The sequence below is a fragment of the Scyliorhinus torazame genome, chromosome 1 (genome assembly GCF_047496885.1).
Source record: "Scyliorhinus torazame isolate Kashiwa2021f chromosome 1, sScyTor2.1, whole genome shotgun sequence".
Lineage (NCBI taxonomy): Eukaryota > Metazoa > Chordata > Chondrichthyes > Carcharhiniformes > Scyliorhinidae > Scyliorhinus > Scyliorhinus torazame.
In genome coordinates, this window is record NC_092707.1 from 415,293,242 (window position 1) to 415,307,785 (window position 14,544).

The window sequence follows — 14,544 nt, forward strand, 5'->3', positions numbered from 1 at the left end:
ATCATCTCTCATTCTTCTAATCCAATGAGAATGGACCCATACCATGATCTCTCCACCCGAGGAATCAGCCTGATGAACCTTCTCCGAACTGCCTCCAATGTAAATAGATTCCTTGTGAAATAAGGAGGTTAAAACTGTGCACAATATTCCCATCTCATCAACACCCTGTACAGTTCAGTCTTCCCTATTTCTATGCTCCATTCTCTCAGCAACTCAAATCAACAACCCATTTGCCTTCCTAATTACGTGCTGTACCTACAGTCTAACCTTCTGTGACTCATGTTTAAGGCCAACGAGATCCTTCAGCACTGCGGTATTTTGTTGTCTCTCCATGTCAATAATATTTCACTTCCGTATTCCCCCTGCCACAATGTCACAACACCCTGGGCCTGAGCGTGGCCAATTACAGCCCCACTTAACCCAGAGTCACAACGCCAGTAAAGTCAGCTTTTATTTTAAAATACCCGAGGACCTTGGCTGAGCCAATACACTGCAGTCAGCAGGTTTGAAACTTTAACACAAGTGACCTTTTATTATGTACAATTAAACTGACAGAATCTAATACACCTTTCCCAACTCCCCTACCCCCTTTCCCAACTCCCTTACCCCCTTTCCTAACTCCCCTACCCCCTTTCCCAACTCCCCTACCCCCTTTCCCAACTCCCCTACCCCCTTTCCCAACTCCCCTACCCCCTTTCCCAACTCCCCTACCCCCTTTCCCAACTCCCCTACCCCCTTTCCCAACTCCCCTACCCCCTTTCCCAACTCCCCTACCCCCTTTCCCAACTCCCTTACCCCCTTTCCTAACTCCCCTACCCCCTTTCCCAACTCCCCTACCCCCTTTCCCAACTCCCCTACCCCCTTTCCCAACTCCCCTACCCCCTTTCCCAACTCCCCTACCCCCTTTCCCAACTCCCCTACCTCCTTTCCCAACTCCCCTACCCCCTTTTCTAGCTACCCTACTCTCTGTACACACACACACACACACACACAAACAACACAGAGGGAAAAGGGTGTTGAGAGTTAAAGAAATTATCTTCGATGCCCTGGGTTGACATCCAGTTGATGTCTTTCTGAAGTTCAGCTTTCGTTTTGGTACTTCTTCCTTCTGGGTTTCAGATGGGTTTCCGATGGTTTTCTCTGGCAAGTTTGTTTACTTTCACTATGGGATCATTTCAGGCTTACAGCGAAGATGTGTTAGGCACTCACTGGGTTTAGAATAATAAAACAGTTCTTTCCCACTTTCCCACATTATAGTCCATCTGCCAACTTTTTCTCCATTCACTAGACTGTCTCTACCCTTTTGCAGAGTCTTTGCACCCTCCTCATAACTTCCTTTCCTACCTACCTTTGTATTATCAACAAATTTGGGACAGTCAGTCTCTTTATCCAAGGTGTTGATATAGATGGTAAATAGGGTAGGACCCAGGACATCATGTTATTGTGACAAAGCAATGGTTCCACCTCAATTAGGGTAGCATTTAATTCTGGGCATCGCTCCGAGAGAGAGAGAGAGATCATTGCGCTCCCGATTGAGCCGAACGAGACCGGTGAATAGCAGGAGAGGCACAAAACGAGAACCGCGCCAGGCGCTAAACAGTCTGCAATGCAACCGGCCCGCTCCCGTAGACAAAATTGGGATCTCACCGTAGCGTAGCGAGAAACCAATTATCACCACTTAAGCCCCAATTCCGTACAATTAACGGGAGCGACCCCATATCCAGCAGCCTCCCATCACTCAGCTGCCTCCCCAGCGAGTGGTCACGCTGCTGCCGATTAGCACTCCTTAAAACGTGAACCTGGCGGAGGGGCGTCTGTGGGGAGCCGAGGAGGGGAGTAGCCATCTTTGCTCACGGGCAAAGAGCCCGGGCGTACTGGGATTGCCGCTCCAGTGCTCGGACGGGAGGGTATGGGGGACCCTTGGCTGAGGGGGCTTTGACCCTCTGCAGAGGTGGGCCACTGTGAGGGGGGAGGGAGGTGCTGGAGAGCAACTGGGGGCAACTGCGTGTGGCACCACCATGCCAACCCCTGGATCGTGTTTACCCATTCCGGGGGCAACCCTTGTCCCTGCCCGTCTGACCCAACGACCACCCATAACCTCCCACCGACTGCCGGGGCCTCTGGCCGTGCAGCTGAAGGTTATCGCTAACAGGGAATTGGCAATCGTGGTTAAGTGAGTACTTCACACAACCCAAGTAGATTCTTGTGGGTGGGTGTGGTAAACCACTGTTGCACCTGTATTAGGTGATGTACGGTAGGACCTGTACGACAGGTTCGCCGGTAGTCCCTGCCTGCTGGCTCCGCCCAGTAGGCGGAGTATAAATATGCGTGTCCTCCATTCAGCAGCCATTTTGCCAGCTGCTGTGGGAGGCCACACATCTGACAGCAATAAAGCCTCAGTTGGATTCAACTATCGTCTTTGTCCAATTGATCGCGCCTCAATTTATTGGTATCAGTTTCTAAGGATGGATCCTCCGTATCAAACCGGATCACCTGCAGCTGGATCCTCACTCAAGCAACGCCAGAAAGGACTTCCAGCACTGGCTAGCTTGCTTCGAAGCGTATATCAACGCAGCACCAACCCCTGTTCCAGAGGCTCAGAAGATTCAGATTTTATATTCCAGGTTGAACTCCAAAGTCTTTCCGTTAATCCAGAAAGTGCCGAACTACACCGAAGCCAGGACTCGACTCAAGGACAACCACGCACAGAAAACCAACACGCTCTTCACCAGGCACGCACTCGCCACTCGCTCTCAACTCCCTGGTGAGTCCATAGAAGACTTTTGGCGGGCCCTAATCCCACTCGTCCGGGACTGTGACTGTCAGGCCGTTATGGCCACGGAACACTCAGACCTCCTTATGCGGGATGCTTTTGTGACTGGAATTGGGTCAGATCTCATACGCCAGCGACTCCTAGAAGGGGCCACACGCGACCTCGCAGAGACTAAAACGCTAGCACTCTCCATGACGGTCGCCCTGCGCAACGTCCAGTCCTACACCCCCAGCCGCGTGGCCCACCTCTCCTACGCTTAGTGGACCCCACAGACAGCCGACCCAGCGGGGGAGCTGCCCACCCGATACGCCTGCGCTGCACGCCAGCCAGCGAACCCCGGGGGCCTCCGATGCTATTTTTGCGGCCAACAGAAGCACCCCCGCCAACGCTGCCCGGCCCACGCTGTCCTTTGTAAAGCCTGCGGGAAGAAGGGCCACTCCCCTCGGTCACGGACAATGGGCCCCGCCATCCCCCCCCCCACCCCCCACCCTCAGACCACGTGCGGTCAGTGGGCGTCGCCATCTTCCCATCCGCACAACACGTGCGTTCCATGGGCGCCGCCATCTTGTCTACCCCTCAGCACATGGGTACCACCAGCGTTCCAGGACCCGGGCTCACCAGCCGCCCCATTACCCGACGACCAACCAAGACTCGCCTCCATGTCAATCGACCAGTCTCGTCCGCATAACGTGACCAACGCATCCACCAGCGTGAAAGTCGACTGACATGTAACCTCCTGCCTGCTGGACTCCGGGAGCACCGAAAGCTTCATACACTCGGATACGGTTAGGCGCTGCTCCCTCACGATACATCCCGCCAACCCAAAAATCTCCCTGGCCTCCGGATCCCATTGCGTATCGATCCGGGGGTACTGTACGGTCACGCTCATGGTCCAGGGCGTAGAATTCAGCGGCTTCCGCCTCTACGTCCTCCCTTACCCCTGTGCTGTACTAATCCTCAGCCTTCCAGTGCAACCTCCAGTAACAGCCTCCCCGAACAGGCGCCGGAATGTGGCGACTAGGGGCTTTTCATAGTAACTTCATTTGAAGCCTACTTGTGACAATAAGCGGTTTTCATTTCATTTCATTTCAGAGCCAAACTCTGAAATTCGGCGGGCCCTTAGCACCCCTCACTGTGTGCGGCCTCGCGACCATAAAGGTCGACCCACCTGCCCTCTTTGCCAATCTAACTCCAGATTGCAAACCCGTCGCCACCAGGAGCAGATGGTACAGCACCCAGGACAGGACCTTCATCAGGTCCGATGTCCAGCGGCTGCTTCGCGAGGGCATCATCGAGGCCGGCAACAGCCCAAGTGGTAGTCGTTAAAACTGGGGAGAAACGGAGGGTGGTCGTGGACTACAGCCAGACCATCAATCGGTACACACAGCTTGACGCAAACCCCCTCCCACGCATATCTGAGATGGTCAATCAGATTGCACAGTACCGGGTCTTCTCAATGGTAGACCTCAAATCCGCCTACCACCAGCTCCCCATTCGTAAATCAGACCGTCCATACACCGCTTTCGAGGTGGACGCTTGTCCCAATCACTTCCTCAGGGTTACCTTCGGCGTCACAAACGGGGTCTCGGTCTTCTAAAGGGAGATGAAATGAATGGGTCGACCGGTACGGTTTGCGGGCCACCTTCCCGTACCTAGACAACGTCACCATCTGCGGCCATGACCAGCAGGACCACGACGCCAACCTTGCTAAATTTCTCCACACCGCCACTCTCCTCAACCTCACCTACAACAAGGAGAAGTGCGTGTTTAGCACGAACCGTTTAGCCATACCCGGCTATGTGGTCCAGAACGGAGTTCTGGGGCCCGATCCCAACCGCATGCACCTCATGCCGTCAAACGCTGCCTGGGGTTCTTTTCGTACTACGCTCAGTGGGTCCCAAACTATGCGGACAATGCCCGCCCACTCATACAGTCCACCCAGTTTCCCCTGACGGCCGAGGCCCAACAGGCCTTCACCCGGATCAAAGCTGATATTGCCAAGGCCACAATGCACGCTGTAGATGAGACACTGCCCTCCCAAGTAGAAAGCGACGCCCTTGCCACCACCCTCAATCAGGCAGGCAGACCCGTGGCATTCTTCTCCCGCACCCTTCATGCCTCAGAAACTCGGCACTCATCCGTCAAAAAGGAGGCCCAAGCTATCATTGAAGCTGTGCGGCATTGGAGCATTACCTGGCCGGCAGGCGATTCACTCTCCTCACTGACCAACGGTCGGTAGCCTTCATGTTCAACAACACACAGCGGGGCAAGATCAAGAACGATAAAATCTTGAGGTGGAGGATCGAGCTCTCCACCAACAATTACGAGATTATAGAATCATAGAATCATAGAAGTTTACAGCATGGAAACAGGCCCTTCGGCCAACCAGTCCATGCCGCCCAGTTTTTACCATTAAGCTAGTCCCAGTTGCCCGCACTTGGCCCATAACCCTCTATACCCATCTTACCCATGTAACTATCTAAATGCTTTTTAAAAGACACAATTGTACCCGCCTCTACTACTACCTCTGGCAGCCCATTCCAGACACTCACTACCCTCTGAGTGAAGAAATTGCCCCTCTGGGCCCTTCTGAATCTCTCCCCTCTCACCTTAAACCTATGCCCTCTAGTTTTAGACTCCCCTACCTTTGGGAAAAGATGTTGACTATCTACCTTATCTATGCCACTCATTATTTTATAGACCTCTATAAGATCACCCCTAAGCCTCCTACTCTCCAGGGAAAAAAGTCCCAGTCTATCCAGCCTCTCCTTATAACTCAAACCATCAAGTCCCGGCAACATCCTAGAAAATCTTTTCTGCACTCTTTCCAGTTTAACAATATCCTTTCTATAATAGGGTGACCAGAACTGCACACAGTATTCCAAGTGTGGCCGCACCAATGTCTTGTACAACTTCAACAAGACGTCCCAACTCCTGTATTCAATGTTCTGACCAATGAAACCAAGCATGCCGAATGCCTTCTTCACCACCCTGTCCACCTGCGACTCCACCTTCAAGGAGCTATGAACCTGTACTCCTAGATCTCTTTGTTCTATAACTCTCCCCAACGCCATACCATTAACTGAGTAGGTCCTGGCCTGATTCGATCTGCCAAAATGCATCACCTCACATTTATCTAAATTAAACTCCATCTGCCATTCGTCGGCCCACTGGCCTAATTGATCAAGATCCCGTTGCAATCCTAGATAACCTTCTTCACTATCCACTGTGCCACCAATCTTGGTGTCATCTGCAAACTTACTAACCATGCCTCCTAAATTCTCATCCAAATCATTAATATAAATCACAAATAACAGTGGACCCAGCGCCGATCCCTGAGGCACACCACTGGTCACAGGCCTCCAGTTTGAAAAACAACCCTCTACAACCACCCTCTGTCTCCTGTTGTCCAGCCAATTTTGAATCCAATTGGCAACCTCACCCTGGATCCCGTGAGCTTTAACCTTCTGCAACAACCTACCATGCGGTACCTTGTCAAAGGCTTTGCTAAAGTCCATGTAGACAACGTCTACTGCACTGCCCTCATCTACCTTCTTGGTCACTCCCTCAAAAAACTCAATCAAATTTGTGAGACATGATTTTCCACGCACAAAGCCATGCTGACTGCCCCGAATCAGTCCTTGCCTCTCTAAATGCTTGTAGATCCTGTCTCTCAGAATACCTTCCAGCAACTTACCTACTACAGACGTTAGGCTCACCGGTCTGTAGTTCCCAGGCTTTTCCCTTCTGCCCTTCTTAAACAAGGGCACAACATTCGCCACTCTCCAATCTTCAGGCACCTCACCTGTGGCTGCCGATGATTCAAATATCTCGGTTAGGGGACCCGCAATTTCCTCCCTAGCCTCCCACAACATCCTGGGATACATTTCATCAGGTCCCGGGGATTTATCTACCTTGATGCGCTTTAAGACTTCCAGCACCTCCTCTTATGTATCGCCCCGGTAAGCTCAATGAGCCCCCAGACGTCCTACCCCGAGGTACATGTGCCAGCGCACAGGTAGACCGACTCCGGGCCCTGCACGACAGCCTTTGTCACCCAGGGGTCACTCGGTTGTACCATCTCATGAAGGCACAAAATCTGCCCTACTCCGTCGAGGAAGTAAGGACAATCGCCAAGGACTGCCAGGTCTGTGCGGAGCGCAAGCCGCACTTCTACCGGCCGGACCGCGCGCACCTGGTGAAGGCCTCCCGCCCCTTTGAACGACTCAGCGTGGTCTTCAAAGGCCCCCTCCCCTCCACCGACCGTCACACGTATTTCCTCAGTATGATCGATGAATACTCCCGGTTTCCCTTCGCCATCCGAGGCCCCGACATGACGTCTGCCACCGTCATTAAAGCGCTCAACACAATCTTCGCTCTGTTCGGTTTCCCCGCCTACATCCACAGTGACAGGGGATCCTCATTCATGAGTGATGAGCTGCTTCAGTTCCTGCTCAGCAGGGGTATCGCCTCCAGCAGAACGACGAGCTACAACCCCCAGGAAAACGGACAGGTAGAGAGGGAGAACGGGACGGTATGGAGGGCCGTCCAGCTGGCCCTGCAGTCCAGAAATCTCCCGGCCTCCCGCTGGCAAAGAGGTCCTCCCTGATGCACTACATTCCATTCGCTCATTACTCTGCACTACCACTAACAGTACACCACATGAACGTCTTTTTGCCTTCCCCAGGAAGTCCACATCTGGGGTATCGCTCCCAACTTGGCTCACAGCTCCGGGAACCGGGCTTCTCCGTAAACACGTCCGACTCCACAAGGCGGACCCGTTGGTGGAGTGGGTGCACTTGCTCCACGCAAACCCCAGTATGCCTACGTGGCCGCCAGGATACTGTCCACTCAGGGACCTGGCACCAGCAGGTTCCACCCCCACACCCCATCCACCCCCTGTGCCACCCTCCCCTCCCTCGGCGCTCACAGCATTAACCCCACCAGGACCATCCGTCCTCCCCCTGCCCACGCCCGACGATGAAGAGGATTTCGGCACGCAGCTCATCGCTCCTGAATGAGGATCCCCTGTCACTGTGCATATAGGCGGGGAAACCAAACAGAGCGAAGGTGGTGTTCAGGGCTTTGATGACGGTGGCAGACGTCATATCGGGGCATGGGATGGCGAAGGGGAATCTGGTGTGCTCATCGACCACACTGAGAATGGAGGGTGGAGGGGAGGGGCCCTTTGAAATCCACGCTGAGGCATTCAAAGGGGTGGGAGGCCTTCACCAGGCACGCACGGTCCGACCGGTAGACGTGCGGCTTGCACTCCACACAGACCTGGCACTCCCTGGTGATTGTCCTTACTTCCTTGACGGAGTAGGGCAGGTTGCGGGCCTTTATGAGATGGTACAACCGTCTGACTCCCGGGTGACAAAGGCTGTCGTGCAGGGTCCGGAGTCGGTCTACTTGTGCCGGCCAGGTAATGCCTCCAATGTCGCACAGCTTCAACAATAGCCTGGGCCTCTTTTTCGACGGATGAGTGCCGGATTTCTGAGGCATGAAGTGTGCAGGAGAAGAATGCCACTGGCCTGCCTGCCTGATTGAGGGTGGCGGCTAGGGCGATGTCTGATGCGTCGCTCTCTACTTGAAAGGGCAGCGCCTCGTCGACTGCGTGCACTACTACTTGGCGATATCGGCTCTGATACGGGCGAAGGCCTGCTGTGCCTCGGCCGTCAGAGGAAAGTGGGTGGACTGAATGAGTGGGCGGGCCTTGTCCGCATAGTTTGGGACCCACTGGACGTAGTACGAGAAGAACCCCAGGCAGCGTTTGTGGGCCTTGGGGCGGTGGGGGAGGGGAAGCTCAATGAGGGGGCGCATGCGGTCGGGATCGGGCCCCAGAACTCCGTTCTGGACCACATAGCCGCGGATGGCTAAGCGGGTCGTGCTAAACACGCACTTCTCCTTGTTGTAGGTGAGGTTGAGGAGAGTGGCGGTGTGGAGAAATTTGGCACGGTTGGCATCGTGGTCCTGCTGGTCATGGCCGCAGATGGTGACGTTGTCTAGGTACGGGAAGGTGGCCCGCAAATCGTACCGGTCAACCATTCGGTCCATCTCCCTTTAGAAGACCGAGACCCCGTTAATGACGCCGAAGGGAACCCTGAGGAAGTGATTGGGACGACCGTCCGCCTCGAACGCGGTGTATGGACGGTCTGATTTACGGATGGGGAGCTGGTGGTCGGCGGATTTCAGGTCTACCATTGAGAAGACCCGGTACTGTGCAATCTGATTGACCATATCAGATATGCGTGAGAGGGGGTTTGCGTCGAGCTGCGTATACCGATTGATGGTCTGGCTGTAGTCCACGACCATTCTGTGTTTCTCCCCAGTTTTAACGACTACCACTTGGGTTCTCCAGGGGCTGTTGCCGGCCTCGATAATGCCTTCCCGAAGCAGCCGCTGGACATCGGACCTGATGAAGGTCCTGTCCTGGGTGCTGTACCGTCTGCTCCTGGTGGCGACGGGTTTGCAATCCGGGGTTAGATTGGCGAAGACCTATAGGGTCGCGAGGCCGCACACAGGGGTGGTAGGGGCCCGCCGAATTTGAGGGTTAGGCTCTGGAGGTTACACTGGAAGTCCAGGCCGAGTAGTAGGGCAGCGCAGAGGTTAGGAAGGACGTAGAGGCGGAAGCCGCTGAATTCTATGCCCTGGACCGTGAGTGTGACCGTGCAGGACCCCCGGATCGCCACGGAATGGGTTCAGGAGGCCAGAGAAATTCTTTGGTTCGCGGGGTGTACCGCGAGGGAGCAGCGGCTTACCGTATCCGGGTGGATGAAGCTTTCGGTGCTCCCAGAGTCCAGCAGGCAAGAGGTCATGTGGCCGTTGACTTTCACGCTGGTCGATGCGGTGGCCAGGTTGTGCGGACGAGACCGGTCGATCGTCACTGAGGCGAGTCGTGGTCAGTCGTCACTGACGTCGGATGATGGGGAGCCTGGGGCGCCCAGGTCCTGGAATGCTGTCGGTGTCCATGTCCTGTGGGGGAGACAAGATGGCAGCGCCCATGGGCCGCACGTTGCGAGGGTTGGACAAGATGGGCCGCACGTTGACTGAGGGGGGTGAAGATGGCGGCGCCCACTGGCCACGCATGGTCCAGGGTGGTGAAGATGGTGGTGCCCACTGGCCGCGTGTGGTCCAGGGGGGTGAAGATGGCGGCGCCCACTGGCAGCGCGTGGCCCCGGGAGGTGAAGGTGGCGGCGCCCACTGGCCACGCATGGCCCCGGGAGGTGAAGATGGCGGCGCCCACTGGCCGTGGGTGGTCCGGGGAGATGAAGATGGCGGCGCCCATTGTGTGTAGGCTAGGGCGGTGGGCGCGATAGCGGTGACTGCGCGGGCCTGGCACACCGCGGTGAAATGCTCCTTTTTGCCGCAAGCCTTGCAAAGGGCAGCGCGGGCCGGGCAGCGTTGGCGAGGGTGCTCCTGCTGGCCGCAGAATTAACATCGGGGACCCCCGGTGTGCGCGGGCTGGCGTGTGGTGCAGGCGTACTGGCTGGGTAAGGCCGCCGCTGGGGCGGCTGTCTGTGGGGTCCACGAGGGGTAGGAGGGGTGGGCCACACGGCTGGTGGGGGAGGCCTGAATGTTATGTGAGGCAACCGTCATGGAGAGCGCTAGCTTCTTTGTCTCAGCGAGGTCGAGGGTGACCCTTCCAACAGTCTTTGGCGTATGAGGTCCGACCCAATGCCCATTACGAACGCATCCCGCATAAGAAGGTCGGAATGTTCAGTGCCCGTAACGGCCTGACAGTCACAGTCCCGGACGAGTGGGATTAGGGCCCGCCAGAAGTCTTCTATGGACTCACCAGGGAGTTGAGAGCGAGTGGCGAGTACATGCCTGGCGAAGAGCGTGTTTGTCTTCTGTGCGTAGTTTTCTTGGAGAAGCGCCATGACATCGGCGTAGTTCGGGGCATACTGGATCAGCGGAAACAAGTTGGAGCTCAACCTTGAGCACAGGATCTGTATCTTCTGAGCCTCCAGAACAGGGCTGGGAGCTGAGTTGATGTACGCCTCGAAGCAAGCTCGCCAGTGATAAAGTCCTTTTCGGCGTCGCTTGATTGCGGATCCCGCTGCAGGCGATCTGGTTTGATTCGGAGGTCCATCTTTTAGAAAATCTTAGAGCAATAAATTGAGGCACGATCAATTGTACAAAGACGAGAGTTGGGTACAACTGAGGCTTTATTGCTCGAAGATGTGTGGCCTCCCACAGCAGCTGGCAAAATGGCTGCTGAATGGAGGACATGCATATTTATATTCCGCCTACTAGGCGGAGCCAGCAGGCAGGGACTACCGGCAAACTTGTAGTACAGGTCTTACCTTACATCACCTAATAAAGGTGCAACAGTGGTTTACCACACTCTACCTGTCCTGGGAGTGTTTGATGGGGACAGTGTAGAGGGAGCTTTACTCTGTATCTAACCCCGTGCTGTACCTGTCCTGGGAGTGTTTGATGGGGACAGTGTAGAGGGAGCTTTACTCTGTATCTAACCCCGTGCTCTACCTGTCCTGGGAGTGTTTGATGGGGACAGTGTAGAGGTAGCTTTACTCTGTATCTAACCCCGTGCTGTACCTGTCCTGGGAGTGTTTGATGGGGACAGTGTAGAGGGAGCTTTACTCTGTATCCAACCCCATGCTGTACCTGTCCTGGGAGTGTTTGATGGGGACAGTGTAGAGGGAGCTTTACTCTGTATCTATCCCCGTGCTGTACCTGTCCTGGGAGTGTTTGATGGGGACAGTGTAGAGGGAGCTTTACTCTGTATCTAACCCCGTGCTGTACCTGTCCTGGGAGTGTTTGATGGGGACAGTGTAGAGGGAGCTTTACTCTGTATCTAACCCCGTGCTGTACCTGTCCTGGGAGTGTTTGATGGGGACAGTGTAGAGGGAGCTTTACTCTGTATCTAACCCCGTGCTGTACCTGTCCTGGGAGTGTTTGATGGGGACAGTGTAGAGGGAGCTTTCCGCTGTATCTAACCCCGTGCTGTACCTGTCCTGGGAGTGTTTGATGGGGATAGTGTGGAGGTGGATTTACTTTGTATCTAACCCTGTGCTGTACCTGTCCTGGGAGTGTTTGATGGGGACAGTGTAGAGGGAACTTTACTCTGTATGTAACCCCGTGCTGTACCTGTCCTGGGAGTGTTTGATGGGGACAGCGTAGAGGGAGCTTTACTCTGTATCTAACACCGTGCTGTACCTGTCCTGCGAGTGTTTGATGGGGACAGTGTAGAGGGAACTTTACTCTGTATCTAACCCCGTGCTGTACCTGTCCTGGGAGTGTTTGATGGGAACAGTGTAGAGGGAGCTTTACTCTGTATCTAACCCCGTGCTGTACCTGTCCTGGGAGTGTTTGATGGGGACAGTGTAGAGGGAGCTTTACTCTGTATCTAACCCCGTGCTGTACCTGTCCTGGGAGTGTTTGATGGGGATAGTGTGGAGGTGGATTTACTTTGTATCGAACCCCGTGCTGTACCTGTCCTGGGAGTGTTTGATGGGGACAGTGTAGAGGGAGCTTTACTCTGTATCTAACCCCGTGCTGTACCTGTCCTGGGAGTGTTTGATGGGGACAGTGTAGAGGGAACTTTACTCTGTATGTAACCCCGTGCTGTACCTGTCCTGGGAGTGTTTGATGGGGACAGCGTAGAGGGAGCTTTACTCTGTATCTAACCCCGTGCTGTACCTGTCCTGGGAGTGTTTGATGGGGACAGTGTAGAGGGAGCTTTACTCTGTATCTAACCCCGTGCTGTACCTGTCCTGGGAGTGTTTGATGGGGACAGTGTAGAGGGAGCTTTACTCTGTATCTAACCCCGTGCTGTACCTGTCCTGCGAGTGTTTGATGGGGACAGTGTAGAGGGAGCTTTACTCTGTATCTAACCCCGTGCTGTACCTGTCCTGGGAGTGTTTGATGGGGACAGTGTAGAGGGAGCTTTACTCTGTATCTGTCCCCGTGCTGTACCTGTCCTGGGAGTGTTTGATGGGGATAGTGTGGAGGTGGATTTACTTTGTGTTGACGATTTAAAGGGTAAAAGTCCCACTTTGGGCGCAGTTGGCGCCAAGGATGTTGCCGCTATCAACGAAAAGCCACGCCCAGGCTGCACTGAAATTTGTTTCCTCTTCGTCACATCAGGAACAGACCGGGTGCCATTGCTAAATGCCGCCCTGATCTCGCAACCCCGCACTGCAGCCTCCAGCCCCCTCTCCCCCCCTCTCGGGCCCAATCCCCGACACTGGCAACCTGCCCACGAAGCACAGCCAGTGGGCCGGGCTGCCAGTGCCAAGGTGCATGTGTGGCATCGGGAGTGCCAGGATACCACCCTGCCCAGAGCCCGATCCCCGGGGATATCCCCCCCTCTGCCTCCCCCTCCCCACCCATCCCCCACACCGTCTCCGATACCCCTGGGGCTTCGATCACCGGGGAGACCCCGTCCCCCAGGGTGATCCCCCGCTCCGATCCCCCGGGGATATCCCCCCCCCCTCCGCCCCCCTCCCCCCACCCCCCCTCACCCATCCCCCCCACCGTCTTCGATCCCCCTGGGGCCTACGATCCCCGGGGAGAACCCATCCCCCGGGAAGATCCCCCCCCTATCCGATCACCAGGGAGACCGCTCCCCCCCTCTCCTGGGGAGATCCCCCCCTCTGACCCCTGGGCCCCCCCGCCCAGGTGCTGTTATGCCTGGTCCATGTTCCTGTGGACGAGTGCTGAACGGCGCCATGGTGATGTCTCCAAGGCGGGGGCCTTCGATCCCGGGCCTTGGGAGGCTCAGCCGTGGACATATTTCGGTGAGCCGGACTGCTCACAGACCATGAGGCGTCCCGAGCATCGTAGGCCTTGCGAGAGACCTCCCCTGAGATTTACCAGCTTCATCGCGTCACCAAGCCAGGCACGACGAGGCTGCTCGATGATGCCCTGTGTCTAACCCTGTACCTCTGCTGTGTTTGACGGGTCAGTGCGGAGGGAACTTTACTCTGTGTCCAACCCCATGCTGTAAGTGGATTAATACCAGTTTGGAGGAATTGAAAATTGATACTTGGCTGAATTCACAGCCAAGAGACATGAGCTTGGAATGTGCTTGTATCTGATTGTTCCCTGTGCACTAAATCACTCTCTCTCGGATGTCATGCTGTCTGCATATTCATCAACAGGTCCAGGAATTTGTGTAAAAATGAATCGAGGGGTTTGATACTGGAGCCAACTTTGCAGTTCAGGCACCAACAGCCCAGGCCAGACGAGTTTCACCACGGTGATGATTCAGCACCTCCCACTGAATGTGGCACGGTACAATCTGTAAGCTAAAACTGAACGTTACAGCGCTCTACTCGTGTCTCAGAGTGAGGCATAAGTCCAGGAATAAAGGAGAGGTCAGTGGACACCACGATTAACACCCAAGGCAGGGGCCTGCTCTGGGGGACATAAATTACATTTTAAAAATTGTCTTAAGAGAACGTCAGTCATAGCCCCCCCCCCCAAACCCACCCACCATCCCACCCACTGACAGACACGTACACAGACAGACACAGACAGGCAGACGCAGACAGACAGACACCGGGACACGGTTTATCCGACTGGAACATTTCTTTTCCCCAGTTGTACTGAAACACATCTTTTTCAGAATTTAATTTAAATCTCCATCTTTATTCAAAAGATGTATCTGGAAATCTCAACCCCCACAATAATAAACAAAATATTCAGCAGTTTCTCTGTCAAAGCAGCATCTCTTCCAACACACAATTAAACCTCACAGAATTTAATCCAATCCTTTACATTTAATACAAAATCTCACTGGA

The 14,544-nt window shown here is 54.8% G+C and overlaps 1 protein-coding gene across 5 annotated transcripts in view; it reads right to left on the reverse strand.

Moving 5' to 3' along the window:
* The window catches only part of LOC140428567 (stathmin-4-like), a 290,346-nt gene that overhangs the window by 208,171 nt on the left and 67,631 nt on the right, over positions 1 to 14,544 (reverse strand). The gene's annotated exons all lie outside the window — the stretch shown is intronic.